The sequence below is a fragment of the Ovis canadensis genome, chromosome 4 (assembly GCF_042477335.2).
Source record: "Ovis canadensis isolate MfBH-ARS-UI-01 breed Bighorn chromosome 4, ARS-UI_OviCan_v2, whole genome shotgun sequence".
NCBI classification, from domain to species: Eukaryota; Metazoa; Chordata; class Mammalia; order Artiodactyla; family Bovidae; genus Ovis; species Ovis canadensis.
In genome coordinates this window covers 114,108,550-114,127,068 of record NC_091248.1, presented here as the reverse complement: position 1 = coordinate 114,127,068, position 18,519 = coordinate 114,108,550, and the positions used below count along the sequence as shown (strand labels likewise).

The 18,519-nt window shown below is 34.9% G+C and overlaps 1 protein-coding gene across 6 annotated transcripts in view; it reads left to right on the top strand.

The window, feature by feature from the left end:
* The window catches only part of CNOT4 (CCR4-NOT transcription complex subunit 4), a 150,957-nt gene that overhangs the window by 20,979 nt on the left and 111,459 nt on the right, over positions 1-18,519 (top strand). The gene's annotated exons all lie outside the window — the stretch shown is intronic.

Below are 18,519 nucleotides of genomic sequence, written 5' to 3'. Positions count from 1 at the left end.
TCATTTTTTCTTCTCATGGTACTATATAGGCATGTTATGCTTTCTGTATATTGCCTGGAAGAATTTTGGAGGAATTTAAAAAGTATAAGAGTTTATCTTTTATTACTATTTAATATTAAGTAGTAAATAAAAGATAAACTCTTATACTTTTTAAATATTTAGGACTACTAATAGTATATTTTATAAATCATTCTGTTACTAATGTAAAATTTTTAAATTTAAAGTAAAGGCAATTTGTATCTGGTAGAAAAGAAAAGGAATTGAAAATTTCACATGAGGAAAGTCTGCTTGAACATAAAATCCGGCAAACAAATAAATACATAAGCAAAAGTGCACTGACTTAGTTTGCTGTTACAGGTTTTACCAACTTTCATAAACTTGGACCTTAACACCATTGCTACTGTTTCTCCCTCCATGTTGTAGTCCTTTGAGGATTTAAGATTTTTATTTTATTTCTCTTACCTTTTTTGATCTTTGGAGAAAAGATTCATATTGGGTTCAGGGAATACCTTTATATGGTTAAGCCTTAAACTGTTTAAAACCAAGTGGTATAGCTCAGATCTGGGTAATTTTTAAGTGAATAAATGATTGGGGTAACTGGATTATATTTTAAAGTGAGATGTTGACTTCTGGGCTCCAAAATATATTTCAAATTAATGTATCATATGTTGTTACGATCAAGGTATTAACAAAAATGGCTTTGTTAGGCGTTTGAAAATTATTTACTGGAGAACTATTTTATTATCCTTACCTACTTAGAGACTAGTAGATACCTACATATTGAAAATTATGTAAAAGCATATTCACAAGAAAGTATATAAGAAAAAAATTTGGCCAACAAGTTTGAATTATTTTTTAATGATTGAAATTGATAAAATACAGGTTTAAAAATGAAAATCGGGAGAAAGGATATCTTGGGAGAAAAGAGTAGAGAAATAGAGATAATAGGAATTGTGGGAAGGAAGTAGAAAAGTGAGCTCATGAAAGTTCGCATTCTTAGATGCTCAATGGAAGGATAATTTTGATACTCTTCGATAGATTGAAACAAAGATTTTGCTACTTGTCAACTTTCTGGATCTTAGAATACCCTGTTTAACTTTTTGGTTCTTCCTAAGTTTTGAGGATAGGCCTGATTTCCATGGGCTGTGCAGACTTAGATTTGGGTTGATCTATAAGAATAATTTCTTGGGGTGGGAGGTGAGAGAGGGGTTCAGGATTGGGAACTCATGTACACCCGTGGCAGATTCATGTCAATGTATGGCAAAACCAATACAGTATTGTAAAGTAAAATAAAGTAAAAATAAAAATTAAAAAAAAGAATAATTTCTGAATCCATCTGTGTTGTGTATATCATATGTTCTTTTTAAAGTTGCTGAGTAATATTTTGTGGTGTGGATATATCACTGTTTATTTGGCTTGTTTGTAGTTTTTTTGCTATTCCTAGTTGTTTTGAGCATTTGTGTACACATTTTTGCATGATATAAGTTTTCATTTTGGGGGGATAAGTTCCCAAGAGCATGCTTACTTGATCATCAGATAAGTGCATATTTAGTTTTAGAAGAAGCTGTAAGACTATTTTCTAGAGTTGCTCTATGATGTTGCATTTCTGCAAGCATTGTATGAGTGATTCAGTTTCTCTGCATTTTAATCAGAGTGGGTGTGTATTATCCCTATTTTTTATTACAGTCATTCAAATAGATGTGTAATATTTCATTGTAGTTTTAATTAGCACTTCCTTATGGTTAAAGCTGTAGAACCCCTTTTCATGTCCTTATTGGTCATTTGTATATCCTCTTTGGTGAAATGTCTGATGTCTTTTGCCCATTTTCCAATTTGATATTTTTGCTCTTGAGTTGTGAGGATTCTTTATTATTCTAGATATGATACCTATATATTCTAGATTATATTCTTTATATATTTTTATATATTCTAGATATATTCTAGATATGTGGTTTGCAGATTTTTTCCCCCCAGTATGCAGCTTGTCTTGTCATCTTCATAGGGTCATTCATAGAAAAACTTTTAATTTGATGAGGGCCAATATGTTAATTCTGTTTTATGTATTGTGCTTTTTGTTACAAGTCTAAGAACTCTTTGCCTAGTCCTGAGTCTTGAAGATTTCTTTCTAAATTTTTTCCTAGAAATTTTATTGTCTTTCATTTTACATGTAGTGTATGATCTATTTTGATGTGCTTTTTGTATAAGATTGGAGGTTTCAGTTGATTTTTTTTTCTTTTTAGTCCATTTGTTCCAGCACCTTCTGTTGAAGTCTGTCTTTCCCCTGTTGAATCACTTTGCATATTGTTGTCAGCAATTACTTGGACATATTTGTGTGGACCTATTTCTGGGTTTTCTGTTCCATTCCATCCATCCATCTGTCTGTATCAGTACTACACTGTTTTGAGTAATGTAGCTATGTAGTAAGCCTCAATATCAGGCTTACTACATAATTTGATTCTTTAGGTCTTAAGGTTTTAGGTCTTGTACGAGTTTCTTTCCATACAGATTTTAGAATAAGCTTATTTATACCTGTAAAAAAAAATCTTTCTGTAACTTGCTAAGAATTACATCTATATCAATTATATGTATTATTTATGGAGTATTGTTCTTCACTGTGTTGTGTCTTCCAGTCATTGAACACACTGAGTCTCTAGTTCTTTAGGTCTTTTAAAAAAATTTTTTCATCAGCATTTTGTAATTTTCAATATATAGACCTTGCCCATTTTGTTAGATTTATACCTAAGTATTTCATTTTGTTTGGAGTGATTTTTAAATGAAATTGTTTGTAGCTTAGGCTTTCATATGTTTATTTTTAGTATATAGAACTATGGTTTTTTATGTGTTAATCTTTTATCATTTGACCTTGCAGAACTAATTTATTAGTTCTATTAGTTCTTTTTTTTGGTTTAAATAATTTCCTCGGTATTTTCAAAATGAAAAGTCATGTTATCTGCAAAGAGGGACAGATTTTTTTCTTCTGTTCCAATCCGTTTGCCATTATTTCCTTTTCTTAACCTTATTTGCTGAACTTCCAATCTTGAAAAAGATTGGTGAGATTGGCCATCTGTGCCTTGTACTTGAGATTATGTGGGAAACATAGTTTTTGCCATTAAGTTGTGATGTTATCCATGGGTTTTTTTTTTAATCGACTTTATTTTATTTTATTTTATTTACCAAACTGAGAAAGTTCTCCTCTATTCCTAGTTTACTGAGAATTTTTATTTTGAATTTTGATAAATGCTTTTCTGTCCATTGATATGATCATGTAATTTTACTTCTCTAGCCCTTTTATTTGGTGGATTACAGTGATTGATTTTCCAGTGTTGAACCAGCCTTGCTTTCCTAGAATAAGTCCAATAATCTTTTTATATGTTTCTGGATTGTATTTGCTTATATTTTGTTCAGGACTTTTGCATCTTAAGTTCATGAGAAATAGTGATCTGAAGTTTTTGTTTATATGTTTTGATTCTGTGTCTGTCTGGTTTTGATGCCGCAGTGATACTCACCTCATAAAATGAGTTAGGAAGAATTCCTCCTCTTTTCTGGAAAGTAGTATAAAAATAAAACTAATTCTTTAAATTTTTGGTAAAATCCTCCAGTGAAGCCATCTGGGCCTGGGAATTTCTTTTTCCTGAGTTCTGAACTATGGAGTCAACTTTTTTTTTTTTTAATGCTTATAGGACTATTCAAATGATCTCTTTTATCTTTTATTGAGTTTTGGTGATATGTAGTTTTTTTAAAAAATTGTTTTTTTTCTGTCATTTTTAAGGTTAAAATGTACAGGATAATAATTTCACTTACATGATTATCAGAATAAATTTGGTGAACATCCATCATCTCATGCAGATACAAAATTAAAGAAATAGAAAAAATTTTTTTCCTTGTGATGAGAACTCTTAGGATTTACTTTCTTAACAGCTTTCTTATGTAACATGCAGCAGTGTTGACTGTATTCATCATGTTGTATGTCACATCCCTAGTATTTATTTATCTTAAAACAGAAAATTTGTGCCTTTTGATCACGTTCATTCAGTTCACCCCGCCACATCCCCTGTTCCCTGACTCTGGTAACCATAGATCTCTTTTTTTAAATGAGTTTGTTTGTTTTTGAAGTATTACTGCCCTGAAACACTGTGTTAGTTCCTGTTATATACAACGTAGTGCTTTTGTATTCCTATACATTTCAGAATGATCTACCTGATGTCTAGTTGATATGTATTTATTATATTCCTCAACATGATATGTGGTTTTTAAATAATTTTTTTCTAAGTTGAATTTATGAATATGAAGTTGTTCTCAGTATTTCCTTATTATTTTAATGACTGAGAAATCTGTAGTGATAATCCGCTATTTCCTTCTGATAGTTATGATTCAAGTCTTTCTTCTTTTTGTTTTTGTTAGTCTTACTAGAGGTTTATAAGTTTATTTGAAACAAAGAACCAGCTCTTTGTTTCATTATTTTCTCTGTCTTATTTCTGTTTTCAATTTTATTGATCTCTGTCTTTATTATTTTCTCTTTATGCTTGCTTTAATTTTCCTCTTCTTTGTAGTTTCTTGCGATAGGAGCTAGGATGATCAGTTTAAGGCCTTTTTTTTCTCCTAAAGTAAACATTTAGGGCCATTCATTTTCCTCTGGGCACTGCTTTCACTGCATTTCGCATTTGATACTTTGTAAGTTGGATTCCATTATGGTCAGTGAACATGCTCTTTATGATATCAGTTCTTTGAAATTTGTTGAGGTTTTATGGCCCAGCATATTGTTTATCTGAAAGAATGTTCTATGGATGCTTGAAAAGAATATATGTTCTACTTACTTTTTGACTCTATTGGAATACCACCTAACTCTCCCGGTACAACTCTCTCCTTGCTGCCGGCCCCACCCGTTCTGGTTCATGTGCCTTATTATTTGTATGTAGAGCATCATTGACATTTATTCTTAATTCCTCTCCTTATAATTTTTATTTCCATAAACTCTTAATTTTTATGTCTCATGTCTTATTCGACATTTTCTGTAGTTTCAAACAATTTAATATTGTCACTAGTTTTTAATGTTGGTACTGTAATTTTGGCTTACACTAATGGCAGATTGACCTTGAAATATTACTACTCCAAGGTGAAATATGGTGGTGTGTTTTTATTATTCTTTAAAAAGTCACTCATCAAGTATAATTCTCAGGATAAATTTAGACTGAATAGGAATTGTATGCCAGGCATGTTGCTCTGCATTAAATAGGAAAATCTGTGTTTTCAAGGTACTTCATTAGACACAAGATGAACACTTCTGCAGTGTTTCTGATAGCATAAGACAGATGCTTAATGGAGAGGTACTATAGGAATTCAGAAAAGGAGTAATTAAAGAATGTAGGCAGGATTAATTTGTGTAGCCTTGTGAAAAAAGTAATACAGTTGAATCTTGAACAGTGTGGAGGTTAGGGACACTGACCATCCATGCAATCAAAAATCCGAGTATAAAGAAAACTTAAAAAGAGAAAATCTGTGTTTAAGCTATAGTTGCATGCTAAGTCGCTTCAGTCATATCTGACTCTTCCCAACCCTATGCACTGTGGATCACCAGACTCCTCTGTCTGTGGAATTCTCCAGGCAAGGATACTGGAGTGGGTTACCATTTCCTACTCCAGAGGATCTTCCCCACCCAGGGATGGAACCCACATCTCTTAAGTCTCCTGCATTGGCAGGTGGGTTCTTTACCACTAGTGCCACCTGGGAAGCCAAGTTACAGTTGACTCTCCATATATGTGTTTCTTTCTTCCATGTCCCAGATTTCTCTGTATCTGAGGTTTTACATTTGTGAATTCAACCAGCAGCAGATCATGTAGTACTGAAGCATTTACTGTTGAAAAAAATTCCTATGTAAGTGGACCTGTGCTTTTCAAACCCATGTTGTTCAGGGGTTGACTATTTCAATGCATGGTAGATGGAGTTGGAAAGGAAGTTAAAATAAAACTGGGGAACTTGGTATAAGGGGACTATTGAACAAAAACAAGCATAGCCTGTGGGAGAGAGGGGGACATTCTTTGAGGCAGTGGGGTTATTCAGTAGTTGAACAACTTAGGGGTTAGGAGTACCTAACTTTACAGTTGGCCCTTCGTATCCCTGCTTCCATACCTGCGGATTCAACCAGCGGCAGATTGTGTAGTACTGTCGTGTTTATTGGGGAAAAAAAAAATCTGTGTATAAGTGGATCCCCAGTTCAAACCCATGTTGATCAAGGGTCAACTAGAGGGAAGGTTCTGAATACCAACAAGGAGCTTCAGTTTGAACAGGAGGCAGTTGCAGATTTAAAGGTTCTCCTTCTGAAGAGTGACTTGAAGAATGGAGTATAAAGTATTGGCATAACCTGGGAGATTGTTAGAAATGCAAATTTTAATACCCTATCTTACCTACAGAATCAGAACCTACATTTTTTAATAAGATAGGTAATTTGTATGCATGCTTAAGTATAATAAGACTGCTAAATTGAAGATTATATTCAAGTTTTGGCACTGGGCAACTGAAAACTGGGTGGGCCATTCACAGGAAATAAAAAGCCTGGGTGGCAAAAAAACTGTGATTATTTTTTACTCCCAGGCTATTAGAGAACTTTTTGTTGATAGAAAATAAGCATAATGATAACATTGGAGAAAATCTTGAAAAATGAATCGAAAAAGCTTATAATTCCAAAATCCTAAAATAAATAGCATTTTCATTATTTTTGCATGTTGTCTTGAGTTCTTATTAATATGTAACTTGTTTTTATATTGTTTATATACTTTAAAATTCATTATATAAATGTTCTATATTTCTTTACAATTTAAAATACATACATACATTCTCATCCACATTTTTTAAAATGCAAATTAAAAATAACAGTGATTCCAGTATTTACATTTTTAGATTGGTAAGGATTAAAATGTTTGGTTCTAATAGATTTTAGTGAGAATATAGAGTGGTACAACTTTTTAAAGGGTGATTTGGCAGTGTTTGTTAAAACTAAAAATTGCACATACCATTCTTGATCCCGCAGTTTCACTTCTAGGAATATGTTCTGCACATATACTGGCTCTAGGTCAATTGATCTACAAGGCTGACTTGTCACATTTACCAATTTTTTTTGTATCAGTCTATTCAAGAAAACTTTCTTAATGATTATAGACAAAATAGCATTATTTCATAATAAAAGTGTTCAGTTTACTCTGATTTCTTTCCTGTTTTTGAAGAGTTATTTTATGTTTTTTCCCACCAGTACTTTCTGATTTCTTTATAATCTTTCAAAAAGTTATTTAAAGGTTATTTTGTGTTTCCTTCTAGCATTTTAATAGTTTTAGGGTTCGTCAGTTTCAAAGTACATCTACCAGCCTTTGTTTTTTATAAAAAAAAAATTTTTATAAGTTTTAAAAAATTTGCAGTTACGTATGTTGGATGAAATTATTTTAATAGCTTTTATTTGATGGGATTTGGTTTACAATTTCCCCCCCTTTATTTTAAGGAATATTGGAAACTAAGGGTCATAGGTTGGTTGACTTTTTTAATGAACATATTTAATACTCAGAAAAACATTTCACAATCACAGTTATTAATATTTCACTGTAAATATTACATGCATTTACCATAGCTATCTGCTGAAAAATATCTAGAGCAGCTATAGCTGAGACATGCTAATATTTTTTAATTGCTATAAAAATTAATAATATCTTGATTGAGGCCTTAGGGAATAATAATAAAATTACCTAAAGAGTGGAGTAATTCAAACAAGAATGTAAAAGAATTGGAAAGAGTGGCCTAAATCTTGCTACAAAAGACAAAACATTTAATGACTGGAAATATAAAACTAACAAATATATTTACTAGTAAATATAAAATGCTTATATAAATATTTATAAATAATAATTATTTATAAATGAGATTTCTATATTCATTACTATGTTAATAAATATAAGTATTTATACCTCTGTTTGTTAAGTCACTTCAGTTGTGTCCAACTCTTTGTGAGCCTATGGGCTGTAGCCCATCAGGGTCCTCTGTCCTTTGCGTTCTTCAGGCAGGAATACTGGAGTGGGTTGCCACGACCTCCTCCAGGGGATCATCCCAAGCCACGGATCAAACCCGCTTCTCTTGTCTCCTGCATTGGCAGGTGGGTTCTTTACCACTAGTGCCACCTGGGAAGCCCATTGATACATATAGGTAGCTATAAATACAGATATATTTTTAAATTAATAAATATATTTATACATGTAGACTACTCTAAATACATGTGTTATAGCAATGTTATAGTAAGCCAATATGATATATATTGATATAAATATAATCAGGGTCATATGTCTGATTTGTTGAGATCTTTGAGATGAATATGTAAATTTGGTAATTTCAGTGAATTTATTATTCAGCAGACTGAATTTTGGAGATTTGGTTTGTTTCTGATAATACTAACCTACCAGAACATATGTGGAAGAGTGTGCATTGCAGTATTGTAATACCAAAAGGCTGAAACTGCTGAATTCATGTCAGCAGAGTTTACTAAATTACGTGTGCATCTATATGATGAAATATGTTGTAGCCATGGAAAAGAAAGTAGAGGTAAATGTATTAAGATAGAAAAATTTGTAGTGTAAAGTAAAAAAGGTTCAGAACAGTACAGACAGTCCTTTTCATTTTCAGTTAAAGAAAAGATGCTTATGAACATATATTTATATACACATTGGATATATCTGCAAGAGTACTAAAAGTTATTTATAGTGGTTGCCACTAGGATCCTAACAGATCGAAGCAAAGTTAATAGGTACCCTTATTGTGTGTTAATCTTGATCAGTTTTACTAACTAGTAAAAATAAAATTAAATACTGGCAGCATATATTATTCCTTGTAGAAGATGTGAAAATGACATATAGAAGGCAAGTCTCCCAATGGTGACGTTTGTTAAACATTTTATTTTACTGTGTTTCCTTTCAGGTTTTTTATATTTTACTTTTTTGTATTAGTTTAATTACCACAACATTGGTGTTTTAGGAATTAGTTTTATTTACTTGACTATGCCAAAGCCTTTGACTGTGTGGATCACAATAAACTGTGGAAAATTCTGAAAGAGATGGGAATACCAGACCACCTGACCTGCCTCTTGAGAAATCTGTATGCAGGACAGGGAGCAACAGTTAGAACTGGACATGGAACAACAGAGTGGTTCCAAATAGGAAAAAGGAGTACGTCAAGGCTTATATTGTCACCCTGCTTATTTAACTTATATGCAGAGTACATCATGAGAAACGCTGGACTGGAAGAAACACAAGCTGGAATCAAGATTGCCGGGAGAAATATCAATAACCTCAGATCTGCAGATGACACCACCCTTATGGCAGAAAGTGAAGAGGAACTAAAAAGCCTCTTGATGAAAGTGAAAGAGGAGAGTGAAAAAGTTGGCTTAAAGCTCAACATTCAGAAAACGAAGATCATGGCATCTGGTCCCATCACTTCATGGGAAATAGATGGGGAAACGGTGGAAACAGTGTCAGACTTTATTTTTGGGGGCTCCAAAATCACTGCAGATGGTGTCTGCAGCCATGAATTTAAAAGACACTTACTCCTTGGAAGGAAAGTTATGACCAACCTAGATATTATATTCAAAAGCAGAGACATTACTTTGCTGACTAAGGTCCGTCTAGTCAAGGCTATGGTTTTTCCAGTGGCCATGTATGGATGTGAGAGTTGGACTGTGAAGAAGGCTCAGCGCCGAAGAATTGATGCTTTTGAACTGTGGTGTTGGAGAAGACTTTTGAGAGTTCCTTGGATTGCAAGGAGATCCAGCAGTCCATTCTGAAGGAAATCAGCCCTGGGATTTCTTTGGAAGGAATGATGCTAAAGCTGAAACTCCAGTATGAATCGCAGCCTGTCAGGCCTCCCTGTCCATCACCAGCTCCTGGAGTTCACTCAAACTCAAGTCCATCGAGTCGGTGATGCCATCCAGCCATCTAATCCTCTGTTGTCCCCTATTCCTCCTGCCCCCAATCTCTCCCAGCATCAGGGTCTTTTCCAATGAGTCAACTCTTCGCATGAGGTGGCCAAAGTACTGGAGTTTCAGCTTTAGGATCATTCCTTCCAAAGATGAACTGGGCAAAAAACTGACATCGTATTTCTTAGCTAATCCATGAGAAAATTGTAAACCTCTTTTATTTAATACTGTAGGACTGCTAACTCAGTCATGTTCATTGAGTCTCAGAATTCTTTCCATTCTTTTGTATTTTAGTCGTTCTTCTCCCTAAAAGTTACTGGTCATGATTTTGACCTTTTTGTTTTGGAGGCTTCCTGTTCCAGTGATGAGGGTTTAGAATGCAGAATTCTGTTTGTATATGACTTATTCATATCTTTGATAAAATTTTCTTATGTAGTTCTATTAGTTATTCTGCTACGTAGATGACACTTTGAGAGTAGTGGGAGACAATCTCATTCATGGAAATACCGCTCTTGACACTCACTGAAACCAGAGTTCAGCCTGTTTAAGTTGACCACAAATTTGGTATTAATTGGACTCTCAGGTGCTAGGCAAAGTTGAAATAGCTTACATTTCTTTTAGCTAAATTATTTGCCTTAGCTGTATTTCCAGACATAAAAACACTGGAGCAGAGGACTTCATTATATAATTTGCATGGTTACTGATTTTCTTTCTTTCTTTTTTTTTTTTTTGGTTACTGATTTTCAAAAGGATTGAATGAATTTATAATGCCATCAGCAGTGTATAAATACCTCGATTTCAACAGATTTTCTTTGGAATTAGTTATTATTATTAGAAAATATTACCTAGGAGTAAAATGATCTTGTAGAGTTACATTTTCATTTGCTTTGTGTAGAAATTCAGTAGGAACAACAAATTAGAAGTGGGTTTGGAAAATGTTAACTTCTAACTAGAGCATTTGGTTATGCAACCGTCACTGCATTATTGTTTTGAATCAAAAGTTAAGATTGGTTATTAGCATAATGAAATAGAGTGTCCCTGGAATGAAAGTCATGAAGAGTACTATTGTATTCTTGGAACAGAGGAGTTCTTTTGTCTTATGTCGCCTTAGGCTGAGAATAGAATAATATGCTACTTTTATCCTGCAGCTAGACAGTCACTGTGCTTAAGTCAATCTCTGTGTGTCTGCTTGGTTCAGTCAATTAAAAAACTTACTGTTTGTTTGTTTGCCAAGTTAGTAATGTCATAATATATTTTGCAAGGAATTGAATAAAAAACTATTTTTGTCATGTTTTAATAGTTTTTCGTGTTTATTTTTTATTTAACAAAAATTTTAGTGTAGCCCCATTTTTATTGTTTTTGAATCTAGTTTTTAAAACTGTAAGTAATTTAGGAGAAACTTAGAAATAATCTTTTAAATTAAGCAAATCACTAGTTCATTTGTCAGAAAATAAGGACTAGTAATTTAAGTGAATATTTTTTACTTTCTTATTGGTGACCTTTTAAGACTTTTTCAGCCTCCAGACCATCCAGCAATTTTGTTAAAAACTGATTTTATGGTAGGTTAATCTTTTCTTTTAATACCAGCAAGATAAGAAATTATCATTGCATCTTTTAAAAAATTTATTTTTTACTCACTTAGAATTTATTTGTGAGGCACATACTTAAGGTTCTTTTTTTTCTCCTCTGTTTAATTTCTTTTGGAGCCAACCATTATCTTTAGAGCCAGTTTGAAAGGGTTGTTTTGGTGCTTTCTGCCGTGACCGACTTGTAGTAAGGAACCTTTAATATATTGGTTTGGCCAAAAAGTTCATTCTAGTTTTTCCATAAGATGTTATGGAAAAACTTGAACAAACTTTTTGGCTGACCTAATACAGTATAACAAGATCTCATTTGGCTAGTAAGTGTGTCTACCAGCTCTCTGCTAGGTGTAGGACACTGCCTTCAAGGTGTTGGCATGTAGGCTAGCTGAATTACAAGGTTGGCTTATATAATGTAAGACATGAATAATACAAGTCATTGTGTATACAGGAGCTGAATAAAGAGAAGGAAAAGAACAATGAGTAGTTTAATTTCAAGGCTGTTTTCTACATTTAACTTTGTTTATCTCTTGATGATTTTACGTCCCTAAACCTAATTAAAAGACACTTACTCCTTGGAAGGAAAGTTATGACCAACCTAGACAGTATATTCTAAAGCAGAGACATTACTTTGCCAACAAAGGTCCGTCTAGTCAAGGCTATGGTTTTTCCAGTAGTCATGTATGGATGTGAGAGTTGGACTGTGAAGAAAGCTGAGTGCCAAAGAATTGATGCTTTTGAACTGTGGTGTTGGAGAAGACTCTTGAGAGTCTCTTGGACTGCAAGGAGATCCAACCAGTCCGTTCTAAAGGAGATCAACCCTGGGATTTCTTTGGAGGGAATGATGCTAAAGCTGAAACTCCAGTACTTTGGCCACCTCATGCAAAGAGTTGACTCATTGGAAAAGACCCTGATGCTGGGAAGGATTGGAGGCAGGAGGAGAAGGGCACGACAGAGGATGAGATGGCTGGATGGCATCACGGACTCGATGGACGTGAGTCTGGGTGAACTCCGGGAGTTGGTGATGGACAGGGAGGCCTGGCGTGCTGCGATTCATGGGGTCGCAAAGAGTCGGACACGACTGAGCAACTGAACTGAACTGAAAACCTAATTTTATCAGATCTCTTTAAAATTAGTCTTTAGCATGGTTTTTTCATAAGCAGTTATCTTACTTAGAATTTTAGTACCTTATGCTTCTAAGCTTGTATTACAGCTCCTAAGAATTTATAGTTGCAAGATATTCTATAGTTTAATAGTTTTTTGAGGAATCTCAAGTTTTATAAGATAGGTATCTCATAAAGTCATTTATAATACAGTAGTTTCTTTGAAGTGTCAAGTTTTTCCAGTAGTTTGAATGGTCTCTGAGTGGTTTTGTATGCATAGTGGCTTTTTATCAACTAGAATCCCTTGTCCTAATAAATTTACTTGTAGTTTAGGAAAATTGTCTTGAATATTTCAGGATTCATTCTTCTAGAGGAGAGTTAAAAGATTTCCCTCTCTTCCTCTCCTCAACTCCCCCTTCTCATCCCCAGTGCTTTGCTTTGCTAGGAGTCTTTACCACCAACTGAATAGTGAATATGTAAGTTTTGACAAATGCATGTACCTGTGTAGTTACACCTGTTTCAAGATCTGTAACATTCCAGTTGCCTCAGAAATCTCTTAGGCCTCTTACTACTCAGTACCTGTCTCCCAGAATGCATCTCTGTTCTGATTCTGTTAGCAGACCTTCGTTTTGGCTATTGATGGAATTTTACATAAGTGGAATAATTTTGTGACTGATTTCTTATACTTAGTGTAATGCTTCTGAGATTGTCCATGTCATATTTATTGGCAGTTTCTTTTTATTGCTGAATAGTTGTAGTATTCCAAAGAATAAATATACCACAGTTTGTTTATCCATTCATATGTTGGTGGACATTTGGGTTGTTTTCAGTTTGGCTAACTGTGGATAAGGCTGTTTATGAACGTTCATGGATAAGCTCTTTTGTGGACATGTGCTTCCCCTGTGAAGAGGACTCTTTCCTTGCAAATGACATAAAACTTGACCCAAACTGGCTTAAACTTGAGAATATTTTGGGTCACATAAACGAGGAAGCCCAGATAGTAACATCAAAACCATAAATATTAAATATGTGTCTGAGTTAAAAATTTATATTTCATCAGCTCTCATATCACTGACCTCTGTATGTTTATTCAAGTGACACCAACCCCCATGCTCAGGAAAGTAAGTGCATTGTGCATATTAGATGTTCAACCAATATTTTGGTGAATGAATGAATGTTCATGGGCATCTCTGAGAGTCATACTGAGAGTCATTCTTGAAACCTCTTTCTCTTCCTTTCTCTAATATCTAGTCTATTCTCCTGTCAAAATATTTCTTAAACTTGTTCACTCTTCTTGATCTCTGCTGTCACTATGCTCTTTTTTCCTCCTACCGGTCTGTCTCTGGAGTGCCTTTGTGGTCTTCATAAACATCCTTCGTCTCCACTGCAGTCTCTACAAGGTTGGAATCACTCTGGCCTTGGTCTTGTGTGCTCATTTCTTTCTTTGTGCTCTTTCCTGGGTATAAGGTAGATTTTTTTTTTTAAAGAAGATTAAAAGTGTGATATTAGGAGTAAGGCATGAGGTCTTAAGTGGTTGTGGCATACAGTGAACTACATACTGCTTTGCTTTGAGGAGAAAATAGAAAATATGCTAATGGTTATAATAAAACTATGTTCAGGGAAGGAGTAGATACAGAAAATTAGCAGGAAAATTTCTAGTACAGTCCTTTCTGGTTTGCTTGAGAATTGAGAAAATACTCAAGAAAATAGAAAACCAAAATTGTTCCTTTGGTTTTCAATCTACAGATTAAATATCCACCGTATAATCTTAATGTATGTTACAAGTAATCTGTAACAGTTTTGTTTTTCCAAGCTAATTAATGACTTTAAAATCTGTGATGGAAAAAAGTTTGCTACATAATTCAGTTAAAACACCAGCATTTATATTTTCTCTTTGCTCTTGACTATCCCCATCATTCTACCCTATATTTTCCTCAGACATTCAGGTTTTCTGTAAATTTTACCTCTCTATATCATCGACTGTTAATGAAAAAAGGTTGGCTCATAGTGATGATGGGGAAAGTTGCAACAGCATGGAGTAGACAGAATTGCACAGTAGTTTGCACAGCTATGTTTAGAACATAGCTGACTTATTTTTAAATCTGGAAGAACCTGAAATTTGCCTGTCTAAATAGAGTAAAGGTCACTGAGTGTATAATAAATTCATTAGTCCTTAATTTTTCTCCCCCTACCCCCAACAACAACAGCAGTAAGTTTGTTATGATCACCAACTCACCATCTTCAGTGCCTAACACTATATCTGACACATAGAGGAACATAAGATTTGCTACTTTAAAGTGATGCACTCCAGTTCCCTGGAAAATTCACAGATGGTGAAATATAAAGTGAACACTGCTAAAAATACTCAGTCCTAGAAATGGAAATGTATTTTATAGAGGAGTAAGAATTTGACCTAAATATCTAGTCTATATAAGTTTTTTTAAATGTGAATTTATTTCTTATCTTTTTTCTAGACATTTAAATATAACGTGTAACCCAGCTCCAACTAGTGATCATTGTGTTGTACTAGTATGACTTTCTTTGAGTATATTTTCTTAAAAGCATTGTTCTTAAAAAATTTAACTATAGTCACATAAGTGATGAAGTTTTAGAAAAATTCAAGCTGTACAAATAGAATGAAACTCCCTTTTAATTGAACCCCACTGCCCTTTGCCCATCCATATCACTTAGTTAACTCCTCTAGTCAATTTGGCATTTATACTTCAAAGATTTTATATATATGCACAAATACACACACTTAAAAAAAAAAGTTTAAAATTACAGTTGCCTGCTTTAAGTGAGTTTTAGGCGTCTTTCTGCACTTTAGAGTTTTAGGAAGATTTCTACACTTACAGCACTCCTGGCTTATGTAACCAAGTCATGTCCTTTTTAAAAAAATTAATTTACTAAAACTGGAGAACAGCAACCTAGAAAATAAGCCACACTTATTAAGAATCTGTTTTAGTAGCCAATCTGTCTTCTATATCATCTTCTATAATTTATAAGTTAGTACTATCAAAAGCAATCTGATGTATTTGATACAATGTGTATACAGACAAGTACTCTGCTAATTCGGACTGTCCTCCAATCTAGATTAGTAAAACTTTTGTGTTTGCATACGGAAAATTTAGGAAAAACTTTTTTTACACCATAGCTAGCTATTACTTTAACGCTAACATTAAGAGCCATTTAATTAACATCAAAATGAAGCAGGTCAAAGGATAACAGAGTTTTGCTGAGAGAGCACACTGGTCATAGCAAACACTCGTCTCTTCCAACAACGCAAGAGAAGACTCTACTCATGGACATCACCAGTTGGTCAACACCAAAATCAGATTGATTATATTCTTTGCAGCCAAAGATGGAGCTCTATAGAGTCGGCAAAAACAAGACTGGGAGTCGACTGTGGCTCAGATCATGAACTCCTTATTGCCAAATTTTAAATTGAAGAAAGTAGGAAAACCACTAGACCATTCAGATATGACCTAAATGAAATCCCTTGTGATTATACACAGGAAGTGACAAATAGATTCGAGGGATTATATCTGATAGAGTGGAGAACTATGGACACAGGTTCATGACATTGTACAGGAAGCAGTCATCAAGACCATCCCCAAGAAAAAAAAGTGCAAAAAGGCAAAATGGTTGCCTGAGGAGGCCTTACAAGTAGCTGAGAAAAGAAAAGATGGGACAGGCAAAGGAGAAAAGGAAAAATATACCTGTTTCAATACAGAGTTCCACAGAATAGCAAGGAGAGATAAGAAAGCCTTACTCAGTGATCAATGCAAAGAAATAGAGGAAAACAACAGAATGGGAAAGACTAGAGATCTCTTCAAGAAAATTAGAGATACCAAGGGACCATTTCATGCAAAGATGGGCACAATAAAGGACAGAAATGGTATGGACCTAACAGAAGCAGAAGATATTAAAAAGAGGTGTCAAGATTACACAGAAGAACTATGCAAAAAAGATCTTCATGACATAGATAACCACAATGGTGTGATCACTGAACTAGAGCCAGACATCCTAGAATGCGAAGTCAAATGGGCCTTAGGAAGCATCACTATGAACAAAGCTGGTGGAGGTGATGGAATTCCAGTTGAGCTATTTCAAATCCTGAAAGATGATACTGTGAAAAGTGCTGCATTCAATATGCCAGCAAATTTAGAAAACTCAGCAGTGGCCGCAGGACTGGAAAAGGTCAGTTTTCATTCCAATCCCAAAGAAAGGCAATGCCAAAGAATGCTCGAACTACCGCAAAATTGCAGTCATCTCACATGCTAGTGAAGTAATGCTCAAAATTCTCCAAGCCATGCTTCAACAGTACGTGAACCGTAAACTTCCAGATGTTCAAGTTGGGTTTATAAAAGGCAGAGAAATCAGAGATCAAATTGCCAATATCTGTTGGGGCATCGAAAAAGCAAGAGACTTCCAGAAAAACATCTACTTCTCCTTTATCAACTACACCAAAGCCTTTGACTGTGTGGATCACAACAAACTGTGGAAAATTCTTAAGAGAGATGGAAATACCAGACCACCTGACCTTCCCCCTAGAAATCTGTATGCAGGTCAAGAAGCAACAGTTAGAAATGGACATGGAGCAACAGACTGTTCCAAATCAGGAAAGGAGTATGTGGAGGCTGTATATTGTCACCCTGCTTATTTAACTTATGTGCAGAGTACATCATGAGAAATGCTGGACTGGATGAAGCACAAGCTGGAATTAAGATTGCCAAGAGAAATATCAATAACCTCAGAGATGCAGATGACACCACCCTTATGGCAGAAAGCAAGGAAGAACTGAAGAGCCTCTTGATGAAAGTGAAAGAGGAGAGTTAATAACTTGGCTTAAAACTGAACTTTCAAAAAACGAAGATCATGGCATCCGGTCCCATCACTTCATGGCAAATAGATGGGGAAACAATGGAAACAGTGATAGACTATTTTGGGGGGCTCCCAAATCACTGCAGATGGTGACTGCAGCCATGAAATTAAAAGACATTTGCTCCTCAAAAGAAAAGCTGTGACCAACCTAGACAGCATATTAAAAAGCAGAAACATTACTTTGCCAACAAAGGTCCATCTAGTCAAGGCTATGGTTTTTCCAGTAGTCATGTATGGATGTGAGAGTTGGACTATAAAGAAAGCTGAGTGCAGAAGAATTGATGCTTTTGAACTGTGGTGTTGGAGAAAACTGTTGAGAGTCCCTTGGACTGCAAGGAGATCCAACCAGTCCATTCTGAAGGAGATCAGCCCTGGGATTTCTTTGGAAGGAATGATACTAAAGCTGAAACTCCAGTACTTTGGCCACCACATGCAAAGAGCTGACTCATTGGAAAAGACCCTGATGCTGGGAGGGATTGGGGGCAGGAGGAGGAGGGGACGACCGAGGGTGAGATGGCTAGATGGCATCACTGATTTGATGGACATGAGTCTGAGTGAACTCCGGGAGTTGGTGATGGACAGGGAGGCCTGGTGAGCTGTGATTCATGGGGTCGCAAAGAGTCGGACACGACTGGGCAACTGAACTGAACTGAACTGATATAGTCCCTTTAAGGTACTTTGTGCTTAGTTGTGGGAGGTTTAAGCACCTTGTATTTTTAGAATTTTAGAACCAGGAGAGATCTCAGTATTTAATACAATCCCTTTATTTTGCAAACAAAGAAATCCACAGAAAGTCAGTAACTTGACCAGTTACCCAGAACAAGTTATGGTGAGAGTCAGAACTGTAACCTAGATCTCCTGCTATATATATTTTCTGGCCCTTTCTAGCCTTGAGTCTACTTGAAATAGAGAATGAGCTTAATATTCACATTTCTTTCTTTCCTTGGTAAGAAAATCTGCCAGACCCTATGATGGCCAAAAGTACTTTGGGAAAAGTGAAATCTCCTGTGAG